Genomic DNA, 13,086 nt, shown 5'->3' with positions numbered 1-13,086 from the left:
GTCTCTGATAGAAAAAGGGGTGACCGTAGAGAAAAAAATGATGTTTCAGTAGAAACTATAATACACGCTTGTGGATACTAGATTCTAGTTCTGTTAGTGGTCTTTGTGGTTTTGTTTTCTACCTGTAAACTGGAATGGATACTGAACCATTTTCATTTCCTCTGATATCTGGCTCCAGCTCTCCAAACTAATGTTTCCAATTTTTCTCCCCCTTTCTGACTTGGAACCACTGAGAACTAAAACTGCCCTTTCCCAAAGTCGCAAAAGCTGAAGTGGAACAACTTGAAATAAACTTCAGAGAAATCACCACACCAGCTCATATACGGTTGATCTTCATGTCTGTTGCTATGTGGGCCCCTCAGAACCATCACCAGAGGCATTCAAACTGCAAACCAGGAAAATCTGTCAGGTCACCACCGCCTGCCCTCATTCCATCTGAAGATGCTTCAAGCTCAGCACCTAGAAATCTTCTCTACTGGTTGCCTTCAAAACTCAGAATCTTTCGTTTCCATAGAAATGCCTCTCATGCAAGTACTTGCACCATGTTGGCCTGACTTGGAGAACTCACCTGCATCACAGCCAACTGAAGACACAACCCTTTAACTGAAGCAACCTATTGTCAGGACTAAGAGACTGATTCAATTAGATAATGGAGCAATCTACCAAATCAGGACAGGTTCAAACCTACTTATAGCAAATGGCCCAAGCTGTTAAAATATTTCATAAAACTACTCAAATCTTTGAACAGATTGCTAGGGCTCCCAGATCACTGAGTTAGTTCCATCACGAGGCCCTTCAAGTTTGAGAAAATGGCCACGAACTGGATTTCAGACTATTGGCTGTATAATTATTGTAGAATTTGCTACTATAATCCTATTTAGGTGTGTCATTTCTGGGTTGAAACGTGCCCTACCCCTGACTTTTAGCATCCAGCTATACAGGCAGTTAGTTGACTCATTGTCGACTCTGTTGCCTCCACATCACAGGGTAGATTGTAGTGTAAACCTTGACAGCTGGCTTTTCCTTTTGTAATGGAAGTGCCCGAGCCTCCACTTCAAAGAGGGCTATCTTGAATAAACAACTAGGTAAACAGCAAGGCCCACATCCCCCACTGAGTCTCCTTTGTTTTAGAGATCCTGGTTAATTTCAATAATTGACCATATGGACCACTTGTTTTTTCTCTTCCTGCACTTTACATTCCCCCTCTTATGTTTTAAATTCACCAATAGAGAGAGAGCCCAGGAAACCTGAAGCCCCCACCCTTTACCCCAATAAAAGCAGAACCCCAGGCCCTCACATGTGTTCTCTCTTGCTACTTGCAGCCTTGCTGTGTGGACCCAGGTGTGCTGTGTACTTTCAGATCCTGTAAGTAATAAACCTTTATTTTCTCAGTTTCCTGATGGTTATTTCTGAAGGACATCTTGTAATCATAATAAGAACCACAAAGGCCGGTCCAACCACATTGCTTATTGATGGACTGAGATGAGCACAAAACAGGTGGAGTGTCTTTTCTCATGTTTATGGATCATTTCTGCTTCTTTTTTGAAATTTCTGTTCATATTTTTGCTCACTTTCTATTGTGTTATTTATTAGTCTCTTTCTTATTGATTCATAGGTGTTTTTACATATTATAGTTGCTACTCTTTGGTTAGTTATGTGTGTTGCAAATATAGCAGATTGTGACTTGTCTTTTCATTCTCTTAATGGGGTCTTTTGATGAATGGAAGTTCTCAATTTTCATGTAGTCAAACTTATCATATATTTCCTTTACGGTTTCAACCTTTTGTATCTTTTTTTTTTTTTTTTTTTTGTATCTTGTTTTTAAAAGCTTTGGTTAAAGAATCTTTCCATAAAGATGCTCTCCTACATTTTATTCTAAAGTTGTAAGCGTTACCACTACATTTAAATTCCTAATTCATCTGGAATGGGTTTTTCGTATATGGCGTGAGGTAGGGAATCATTTTCATTTTCTTTGTTATGAAGAGCCGATTATTCTGGCACTTTACTGGAAAGACCAATATTTCCTTCTGCATTTGCAAGGCAGGTTGTGTTGTATACCAACTTTTCATATATGCATGAGGAAAAAGAAGTGTTAAGGAAAAAGTAGAATGAAATAAAGTGGCGTGCAAGTCTTCATCCCAGCAAGTCCACGTCTAGGAATTTATCCTAAAGGAATAACTATAAATGCAAAAGAACACTTAGCTCAAGGATGTTGTTCATAAGACCTAAAAAAAAAAAAAGGAAACTATCTACTTGCATATCCAACAAGAGGGGATTGTTTAAATATATTATGGTACATCCATGCATTGGAACACTGTATAGTAATCTAAAAAGATGTGGTAGGTTTCAATGTGGTGACATATGTTGACTGAAAAAAAAATGCACCACCTGAAAGTTGAGAATTATGTTTTATTTGGCAGACTTGCTGAGGACTTAAGCCCGGGAGGCAGCCTCTCAGCTCTGAGGGACTGCTCTGAAGAGGTAAGGGAGAAGCCAGGATATATAGGAGATTTTGCAACAAAAACCAGGTAGTCAGAACATCAAAAGATTACTGTTAATTAAAGAAAAAACAAACATCTCAACTTAATGAATTTAGTGCTTTTGTATGTATGGGAAGATTCAAGAGTCTGGGTACATTGAAATCATTCCTTTGATACGCACCTTAACTATCTAGGGCCAGTATCCGCTTTTTCTCCATCCTGAAGCCCCTCAGGGTACACAGCTGGGGGCGCTGCAGTGGCTGATGGCTTGCTGGCCACAACCTCCTTTGTTCACTGATACGGCAGGTGACATTTTTCGTTCACACATGGAAAGAAATACTGAGAAAAGCGGACTGTAGAACCACATATATAGTATAATTCTCTTTATATAATCTGTTCATAGATACACTTCAAAGAAGGGGAAGAATTTCTGTTAAAATACCGGCAGTTTATGTGTATTGTTCGAGTTTTTCACAGTGCACGTAAATAACACACAATTAGCTTTTCCTATGTTAAAACATAATGTTGCCTATGTTAGTAGGACCCAGAGATCCTACTCCTAGGTTCTTATCCAAGAGAAATAAAAAATTAAACACAAAAGCCTGTATGTGAATGTTTATAGCAGATCCACTCATAATCACCAAAAACTACAAACAGATTCCTTCGTCTGGTGAATGGACGAACTGTAATACATCCATACAATGGAATATTACTCAGAAATTAAAAAAAAAACAAAACACTACTATTAGATGGATATACCTCCATGCTCCGTTCTGTAAAAGAAGCGAGGCTCAAAAGGCTATACGCTCCATTTATGACATTTGGGAAAAGGCAAATGTATAGGAAAAGAAAATATCAGGGGTTGCCAGGGTAGGGCTGGGGGGAGGGGCTGACTGCAAAAAGGTACAAAGAAACTTTTGGGGGAGAAGGAACTGTTCTGTATGTTGATTATGTGGTGATTAGACAACTACGGGTTTGTCAAAACTCAGACATAAACACTGAAAAGGGTGACTTACTGTATGCAAATTACACCTCAATTTAAAAAATGCTAAGTATAAAAGGTGATGCGTATAATACCTTTATAAATTAAAACAAGCCAACCACATGAAAGCTAGAAAAAATACGCTGTGTAAGAACATCTAATGATATGGAAAAACATTCCCAACATTGTCAAATGAATATCCATGGCACACAACTAAGTAACAGACTTCCATCTGCTTGTGTGTATATACACAAATGTGTATACACACAAATGCACGCATACACGCACACACTGGTAGGAAGACACACTGCTGGCTCAACACCAGAAATGGTGTCCACGTCTCTCCTAGTGGAGGGGTCACAGCTGATCTTTATTCTCTTTTGCCCCTCCCTTTTTTTTTTTTTTTTTTTTGCGGTATGCGGGCCTCTCACTGTTGTGGCCTCTCCCGTTGCGGAGCAACAGGCTCCAGACGCGCAGGCTCAGCGGCCATGGCTCACGGGCCCAGCCGCTCCGCGGCACGTGGGATCTTCCCGGACCGGGGCACGAACCCGTATCCCCTGCATCGGCAGGCAGACTCTCAACCACTACGCCACCAGGGAAGCCCTGCCCCACTTTTTGCTGATTTTCCCACGATGACCACGCTTTGTCCTGGCTCCTTGGAACCACTGGAGTCCAGGAGGCTGGGAGGACACGGCCATTCCACAGCTGGGAAAACAGCAGCCCTCACATGAACCCTGAGCCCCATCCTGTCAATGTTTATTTTTCCTCCCTGAACAGACAAGGCAGGAGACTGGGACAGGGGGGCAGAACTTCAGACCCTGAAGCCCCCTTCAGTTGCCACAAGGCAGCCTGGCCGTCTCCCAGGCAGGGGCCCTACACCCTGGGCTCTAGTACATGAGGATAAGGTCAAGAGGGTGGGCTCTGGTGCCCCCTGGATCGACTCGCAATTAATCACTTATCAACTGTGTGTCCCTGGGCCAGGAAGTCAACTGCTCTGTCCTCCTCTGTAGCATGAGGATAAAGATGGTACCTCCTTCATCAGGATGTCGTGCGTGTATATGAGCACGCACACATGTGCAAAGGGTTTTGAACGATGCCTGGCACCATGTAAGTGCTCGGCAAATGACTAGGAGGATTGCTGTGAAAATCCCGCTGGTAGATGTATGTGTATGAGCCTACTGGTCCCATCTCAGGGCATGTGGTGCTCACAGGGTCACTGTCCTGACATCCCCCAAATAATTTTTAAACAACTCATTGTGATCTAGAGCACCCAGAAAGGAATAGGCACAATCTCCTGAGATCCTTCTTAATATTTCCCTCGCAACAGTTCACATCCCTCACCACCATCACTATCATCTCTCTGGAGGTCTCCCTTAATTCAGCCAACAGGCGCCTACTGTGTGCCAGAAGCCAGTCTAGCTACTTAGGAGCAAAACAGGTAAGAATCCTTTTATCCATATGTAGATTACAGAGCCATCCCCCAGAGCTAGCCCTGGAACCTGGTCTTTTCCCTCTTTCTTCCCCCACCCCTGCTTCATCATTTTGCCACTCAGAACCCCCAGATCCCTGCAGCTCCCTCTTCAGAGGGCGGAGGACAGGAAGAAGCTGAGCCAGCCTCTCTTTAGCAGGCAGGGCTCAAGCAGAGCCTGGGCACCTCCAGTCATCAACAGCCATGTCCATTACAGACGGAGATTTCCAGCTCTGGCCGGGCACACAGGAAAGGCTTAGCCATGGTGGCCTCATTTTACAGTGGTCATCTCAACCCCAGTTGTACTGGCAGCAACTTCCAGGACAGAGCCCACTGTTGTTCACCCCTCGGGGAAGGTACACCATGGGGCAAGGCGTGCAGTAGGCTCTTGGTGGCCAACGGGGCCCTGTAGGGCACCCCATGGACAGATCTCTTTCAGAGGCCATGGATGGCCCACGTCAGAATCCACTGATATGCTGGGGAGGTGTGTGGGGCAGGGGGTGGGACTCACCAGCCCAGCCAGGGTTTTCTGTGCACTTACAGAAATCACAGCGCCCCACGCTGGCAGAGCACTCTGCCCCTTTTGAAGACCCCACCTGGCCAGTCTGCCACACGTTTAGTCCTCAAGATACACCCATGAGCTCCAGGGGACAGACAGTGGGTACGGTGGGAGGAGGCCAGGGTTTGGACTTGTCCTCAGCTGCACGCTTAGTAGTGCTGAAGCCTTGACAACCTTCCTGACCCTCAGTGTCATCTTCTATAAAAAATACAAATGTTAACCCCTTCCTGGGTGGAGAGGATTCAATGAAAGGTGGTACACAGAAGCATTTTGTTAATGTTTGTCTGCCCTTTTCTCTCAGAAAAATCCTCCACCTTCAGACTATCAGACACCCGGGAACAGAACCCAGTACACGGCTTCTCATGGTTCTTATCACCGCGGTCACTGCAGATTCATACATGCGAGCTTGTGTACACCACGCACACACACACACACGCACACACACACACACACACACACACACACACACACACACGGCAATTACGGATATTGTTCTAACCAGGGATCTTAACTGCAAGCAACAGAAGGCAACTGTGGCTGATTTGAACAGGAAAAGAAATGTATGGAAAGGATAAAAAATTGCTTCACAGAATCACAGGAATCTCCAGGCCTTTAGTCTGAAGGCAGAGTGAACTTCATTAAAATGAATTGAGAGGCACACATAACATTGTGCCTTTCACAGAGTTAGTGCTCCATAAATGTTATCTAAGCTAAGAATTACCTTATGCTACACCTCTGCTCAAAATCCTTTAATGGCTCCTACTGTCACCAAGGTAGTCCTGGCCTCGGGCTGTGGTGCAGGTGGGGATGGAGGATCTGAATTCTTTCAAAGGATCTGTGAACACAGATAGTCAGGAAGCGTCTGGAAGCCAGCTCACATCCCCAAGGAGGGTAAGAAATGCTCTCAACCCCACCTGCTTCCCTGCTCTCGCCACCTTTCCCCCTCCCCTAGGAATTTGGAATTGCTACTCCAATTGGCTGGATTCCAGGACGCTGATGGGTTCTGGTTTGCTGGTGGGCAGGAGTCTCTGGGGCTAAAGGGCCACATACCCAGGTGCCCTTTCTCTGTTCTTTTGCTCTGTGCCTTGTGACCAGTAAGCCAAACCCAAGCTCACTCTGGCTTTCTCCCCCCCCCCGCCCCCCCTCCACTCTCTCTCCACGCAAGCCAGCCATTGTTGGGATTTCTCCACCAGGCAGTCAGTCAAAGTCTGGGAGGGGACGGGATGAGCCATGGGAAGAGACCCGTCCCCATGGCGTCTGTGCTCCTGGCCAGGCTAAGCCACTGGCCACTGGTCCAGCTGACAATGAATCAGTACTTGGTTTCTGAGCTTGACAGTCTCTGAGTTCAGCTCCCCAGGTGTAGTGGGGGCCAGGCGGCGGGGAACCGGCAGCACAAGTTTTAGGCGTTTAGAGGTCCCTTTGCCAAACTATCAACTATCACCTGAACATGCCCCTGGCTCCTCATCTCAAATGTCTAAACCCTGAGCTCGAAAAATGCAAATTCATTTAAAAGAGTGGCTGGTGGCCCCCACTTGCCACAACTAGAGAAAGCCCTCGCACAGAAATGAAGATCCAACACAGCCCCAAATAAATAAATTAATTAAAAAAAAAATCAGAGAGAACATTTCCTAGCTGTGGTCAGAGGAAGTCCTGACTACTGAATAAAGGCACAGAGATGCAACATTGGTGCCTTTAAACAATAAAAAAATATAAAAAAATAGAGTGGCTAAATCTTTAGTGGTTTTCCTCAACCTCCTGGTTGCAAACATTAACTATCATCACGGAGGACCTTCATACTTGAAAAACTTGGGAGTCAGTGGGCTTTCAGAACAAGACCACAATGTGCCTTTGCTTACCTGTTCCCTCCACCTGGCCTCCCCCCACACGGTCCATGGAAAATGCTCAGGGGGCTAAGGGGATGTGTTTCTCAGGGAGTCCTGACATTGCAGAGTCAACTCCATCATGCAACCCAACAGGAAGTGCACCCTCCCCTCTTTTTGAGGCCCTCAACACCCATGTGCCATTCCTCAGTTGTGTGGCCTCAGGCAAGCTACTTAACTTCTCTGAGCCTCAATTTTCTCACCTGTGAAATGGAGCCAGTGATACCTACTTTCAGGGATGGGTGAGGATTATTAAAAGGGAATGTTAGGGTTTCCCTGGTGGCGCAGTGGTTGGGAGTCCACCTGCCGGTGCAGGGGACACGGGTTCGTGCCCTGGTCCGGGAAGATCCCACATGCCGTGGAGCGGCTGGACCCGTGAGCCATGGCCGCTGAGCCTGTGCGTCCGGAGCCTGTGCTCCGCAGCGGGAGAGGCCACAACAGTGAGAAGCCCGCGTACCATAAAATAAAATTAAAAAAAAAAAAAGGGGGGGGGGGAATGTTAGCCAAGGGTTTGACATGGTTGCCAGTGTGGTTTAAACCCTCCAAAGGGGGGGCTGCTCTTACGGATGAGGACCCTGGGCCCAGAGAGGAGCAAAGACTCGTCCAAGTTCACACAGCCGCGTAGAGGCAAGCCAGGGCTCAAAGCCAGGCCGTTCCTCACTGGCCCTCCGTGGTCCCAGCCCGCCTGTGTCTCCATCTCCGTGCTCTTACCACTACTGGGCAGGGCCAGGCCGGCCGGGGTTTGCTCTTTACCAGCCACAGTCCCCCGGGGCTGGCTGAGCACACACCTATTTCCCAATGTGGCTGAGGCGAAATGGTTCTGGGTGCTCCTTGGACATTTGGCAACTGTGTGTCGCTTTACTTCCTGTGATCCGCTGTGGGGCTGGAGGAGGCCCAGCCTGCTAGAGCCAACATTCTCAGCTTCCAGAGCGAGTGGAGAAGCAAGAGCGACACTCTCTCTCCCCTCTGCCCCCTGGGAGAACAACATTGCTTTCTATTTCCCTTTCCCTCGGCCTTCAGCTCTCCCCAGAAACTGTCCTTCCTGCAAAGCTAATGCCTTCAGACTCAGAAGTGGCCCTCCTCCTCTCAACCCCAAGGCTGCCACCCCAGGGCCCAGGTCAATTCTCACCTCCTCCTGGAAGCATCTGGGGATTGTCAGGCTGAGCTTGTCCTTCTCAGTCTCCATACATTTATTGTCTGGAATTTATGCTCTGGGTTCTGACCCTTCTTTCATTTATTCATTGGTTTTATGAAATGTTTAATTTTTATAAAATTTTAAAGGTTACTTTCCGTTTACAATTATTATAAAATATTGGCTATATTCCCTGTGCTGCACAGTACATCCTTGAGCCTACATTACACCCAATAGTTTGTACCTCCCACTCACCCACCCCTATATTGTCTCCCCACCCCGCACTGGTAACCACTAGTTTGTTCTCCTGAGTCTGCTTCTTTTATATTATATTCACTAGTTTGTTGTATTCATTGTGATCTACTCCAGGACTGCACTAGTAATAATAAAAATAATAATAACAATAACAGCACCATGAGAAAGACCTGCCCTCACGTCCAAGACCAGGGTACCCAAAGGGGTCTTTTTCTGAGATTTAAGGCTCAGAAAGAGATTTTTTTTTTTAAACATAACAAGGTAGGGGAGACACCCTCTCAAGAGGTTTTCTCCACGGTACAAAACGTCTGATTGCCTTTTAGATACTACATACCTTGAGGCCTGATGTCCATGAGGTCCTATTCTTCTCCTCCCCTCCACCCCTCGGACCCACCACGAGACCCTTCCTGTTCCTGCATCCCCAATCCACGATCAGAAAATAACTGACAACATACACCAGAAGCCAGACACACAGAGAAGTTGGAACCAGGAGGGAAAGAGCAGGAGGACCAGGGGCTGAGGGGGAGGGAGAAGTTTATGGGGCCTCCACTGACCGCAAGGATGACCTCATGGTCACAGCTGAGCATCGAGGCCTGATGAAGAGCTGCCCCTGAAGATGGAGTGTGGGGACAAATGAGGAAACAGGTTCAGCAAGGTTAAGTGACAAGGTCAAACTCACAGAGTGAGTAAGTGGCAAGCTGGAATCTGCCCCCAGATCAGTGAGGTTTCAGCTTCCACTCCTAACTGCCTTGCTGTGCTGGGAGCGGGTGTTCCTCTGCAGAGCGCCTGGCCGAGGAGTGGCGGCTTACAGAGGCCGTGGGAGCCCTGGATTCCTCTCCCTCTACGCATGTCCAGCCCAAACACAAAGACCCGAGGACCGAGCGCTCAGTATGTTGTGCCCCTAGTGTGTTTTCCTGGGGGCTCCAGGACTCTCCAGCCAGCTAGCCATGAAGGTTAAGTTATGACTATTTGTTGAGCACCTTCTCTATGCAAATTGATCCACACTTGTTATCTCATTTAATCCTCAGAACAACCCCCATGATGGGCATTGTTTCCCCATATTTAAATGAGGAACCCCAATTTCAGAAGGGTCAAATAACTTGACCAGAGCAGGTAGCCTGGCTGGAACTATGAACCTAGGGCTCCAAGCCCAATGAAATTTCCTCTGGAAAAACTCGACATCCTAAGGAGCACGGATTAGAAAGATGGACAGAGCCAGCCCCCGAATTAACCACTCTTGACCCATCCCACCTCTAAACTCCTGCTGAGGTAATATATTTTCCTATGATTTAAGCCATGTTGAGTTGGGATAACAGGAGAGAATTTGAGTGGATGACAGAATTTTTCTATATCCTTATTGTGATCCTGGTTACGTACACATAGCTATATAGGCATTACAATTCATAGAACTAAAAGAAACTATAAGAAGTAAATATGGCATAATATTAAGATTTTATAAACCTGGGTAGTCTATTCTTATCTATATGTTTGAAGTATTTTACAGTAATGATAAAAAGACCAAAAAAGAGGAGGAAGAAAAAGAAGAGGAGGAAAAGGAGGAGGAGACATTGGAATAAGCCTGTTTAGACGCAATGGCTGGAGCTGCTGCAACCATCTTGCAACTGTCAATGAAAGATTAATCAGTAGATCTAAGAAAAATGAAAAATTTCATTCACGCCAAGTTGAGGATTATAGCCCAGGAACTGGAGAAGTTAATCTGTGAACTTAGTTCCTGCTTCTCCATTCTCTGGTCACTGAATAAAGCTTGTATTGTTTCAATCTAAAACAAAACAAAACAAAATGAAAAAACGAAAAAAAAAAACCCAGGAACAGCATCTCAGAAAGCTCTGAGAACTGTTCCACCCATTAGAAGTCAAAACACAGTTACATAAGTTTTTTGAGACAGAGGGCTGTACGTTAGATGACGTATTATTGACATTTTACACAATTCAGATATGCAAGTACAAGGTGATGGGCCATGTGATCCCCTTACAAGATCAAGAAGGAATGTTATCTTTAAGGAGTTCTCTTGGTGATGCTAGGAGAATGTGGCTCTTTAGGGTTGAGCAGGTATTTCTGCCAACAGGGAAGTTTCGGTCAATGCCTAACGCAATGCACAGTAGAGGGGAGAGAGGAGGCCAAAGGGCAGAGAAAATTTTTTTTTTTTTTTTTTTGTGGTACGCGGGCCTCTCACTGCTGTGGCCTCTCCCATTGCGGAGCACAGGCTCCGACGCGCAGGCTCAGCGGCCATGGCTCACGGGCCCAGCCGCTCCGCGGCTCGTGGGATCTTCCCGGACCGGGGCACGAACCTGTGTCCCCTGCATCGGCAGGCGGACTCTCAACCACTGCGCCACCAGGGAAGCCCCCAGAGAAATTTTTTTACATTTAAATTTTCTTGTCTTGCCATTAAATGTGAATTTGATTTCACACAACCATGAAAGAAGCCAGTGTGAGGGTAAATCTGAGACACTAGGATGGCAGGGCAGACAGGTGTGGAGAGATGGTAAATGTCTGTTAGCTGTTGAATTTTTTTTTTTAATTCCCATTTTTATTGCGAATTTGTTTGTTTTTGTTTTTCTTGGCTGCACGGCATGTGGGATCTTAGTTCCCCAACCAGGGATCAAACCCACACCCACTTCAGTGGAAGCACAGAGTCTTAACCACTGGACCTCTGGGAAGTCCTGTTAGCTGTTGAATTAATCAGAACCTCAAACCTGCCCTCTCTCTGGACTTTGTCTCTGAGATATTATATGTGTTTATTGTTGAAGCCAACGTGAGCTGGGGATTTCTATTCCTTGGGTTAAAGACATTGTCACTCATACCGAGTAGAGAGTCAGGCCTGAAGCAGTAGGACACCTCCATGGCCAGTGGCAGAGCTGAAAAGGAGGCCAGAGGGTCGCTGATGGACTCGTCTGGATTTGACTGATCAGAGGGAAGCCAGTGGGGCTGGCTGCTTCAAAAACTTGCCCGTTGGTTTTAAGATTCTGATGTAGTGGCGGTGTAAGTCATCATCATGTGAGTTTGCTCTTAATACTTCTTTCCTGTCTGACACCCTCACAGATGCAACATCTGCCTGGACCCAGGGCACTCAGGAATTTGGGGCAGTTAGAGCTGCAGGTGTTCAAAACTGTGTAAGATAACTCTTCAAAAATCTAATTGTCTGACAAGTCATGGATCTATGTGTTTTGGCATCTATCTTCCTTGTACAGATACAGACATGTGAGTCTGGGGGCCCAGGAAGGTAGAGCTAGGGTGAGGACCCAGGGTGACAAGTCCTCTTGGAAAGCTAGAGGGGAGAATTCTTCTCTCCATGAAAGGCAGTGTGACCTTGATAGGGACATAATCGCTCTGTGACTCAGTTTCCTCAACTCCAAAATGGAGAATAATCATCCCACCCTCACAGGTTGTTTTTAGGCTTGGAGACAATATATGTAAAGTGTCTGCCACATACTAGATGCTCGGCGCATGGTCACTGTTTTCATTCTTAAGCAAGCCAGAAGGATTCTTGTTGTGGCAGGTTGGGGCAGGAAGGGAGACCCTTTTAGATACAGAGGAAGAGAAGAAAGAAAAAAAAAACAACAACTCAGGAGGTCTCATGTCCTCCTGGCTCAATGGGCTTCATTAGGCTTTCATCAAATCAGAGTCGCGGAGACAGGGCGCCAGGGGGCTGATGAGGACTCAGCAGAAGAGAAGCCATCCTCCCCCTCTGCAGCCCCGCCCCTCCTCTAATCACCATGGAGATGGTGTGGCTGCCCAGCGGGATTCCCGCCCACACCGGGCCTGAGGCTGCTGCAAAGGGAGGGGCAGGTGCAGAGCAGACAGAGATCCTTCGGGGAAGCTGGTGTGGAGATGGGGAGTATGTGCTGGTCACCGCCCCCCTCAACCCCCAAGACACTGAAGGACTCAGGATGGTGTGGGATGCATCTGCGTTTGAATCCCAGCTCTGCTAGCAGCTAGCTGTCTGACAGTGGGAAGAACACTTCCCCTCTCGAACCCTCAGGTTCCGCATCTGTCAAAGGAAGCGGTAAAAAGAATAAAAACAAAAGCTTGGTGAAGAAAACTGTGGGATGAGGAAGCAATGAAATACCGTGCAGTGCAGGTAGAAGGAGACAGAACCCTACATACTGTTCATTGAAGAAAGGGAACTTTGCAGAACTGATCAGTGTGATCCCGTATTTCTTCGTTGAAAAACACACTCTATCTACACTTACCAAAAGTGGGGAGAGGGGAGAGAAATGCTCTAAAATACACTTCTGCTTGTCCTCTCTGGAATTAGGGATTGCAGGTAATTTTTATTTTTTGGGTTCTTTCTCAAATTTTGGTCAATGAA

This window comes from Delphinus delphis, chromosome 15 (assembly GCF_949987515.2).
Source record: "Delphinus delphis chromosome 15, mDelDel1.2, whole genome shotgun sequence".
Taxonomy (NCBI): domain Eukaryota; kingdom Metazoa; phylum Chordata; class Mammalia; order Artiodactyla; family Delphinidae; genus Delphinus; species Delphinus delphis.
This window is presented reverse-complemented; position numbering follows the sequence as displayed.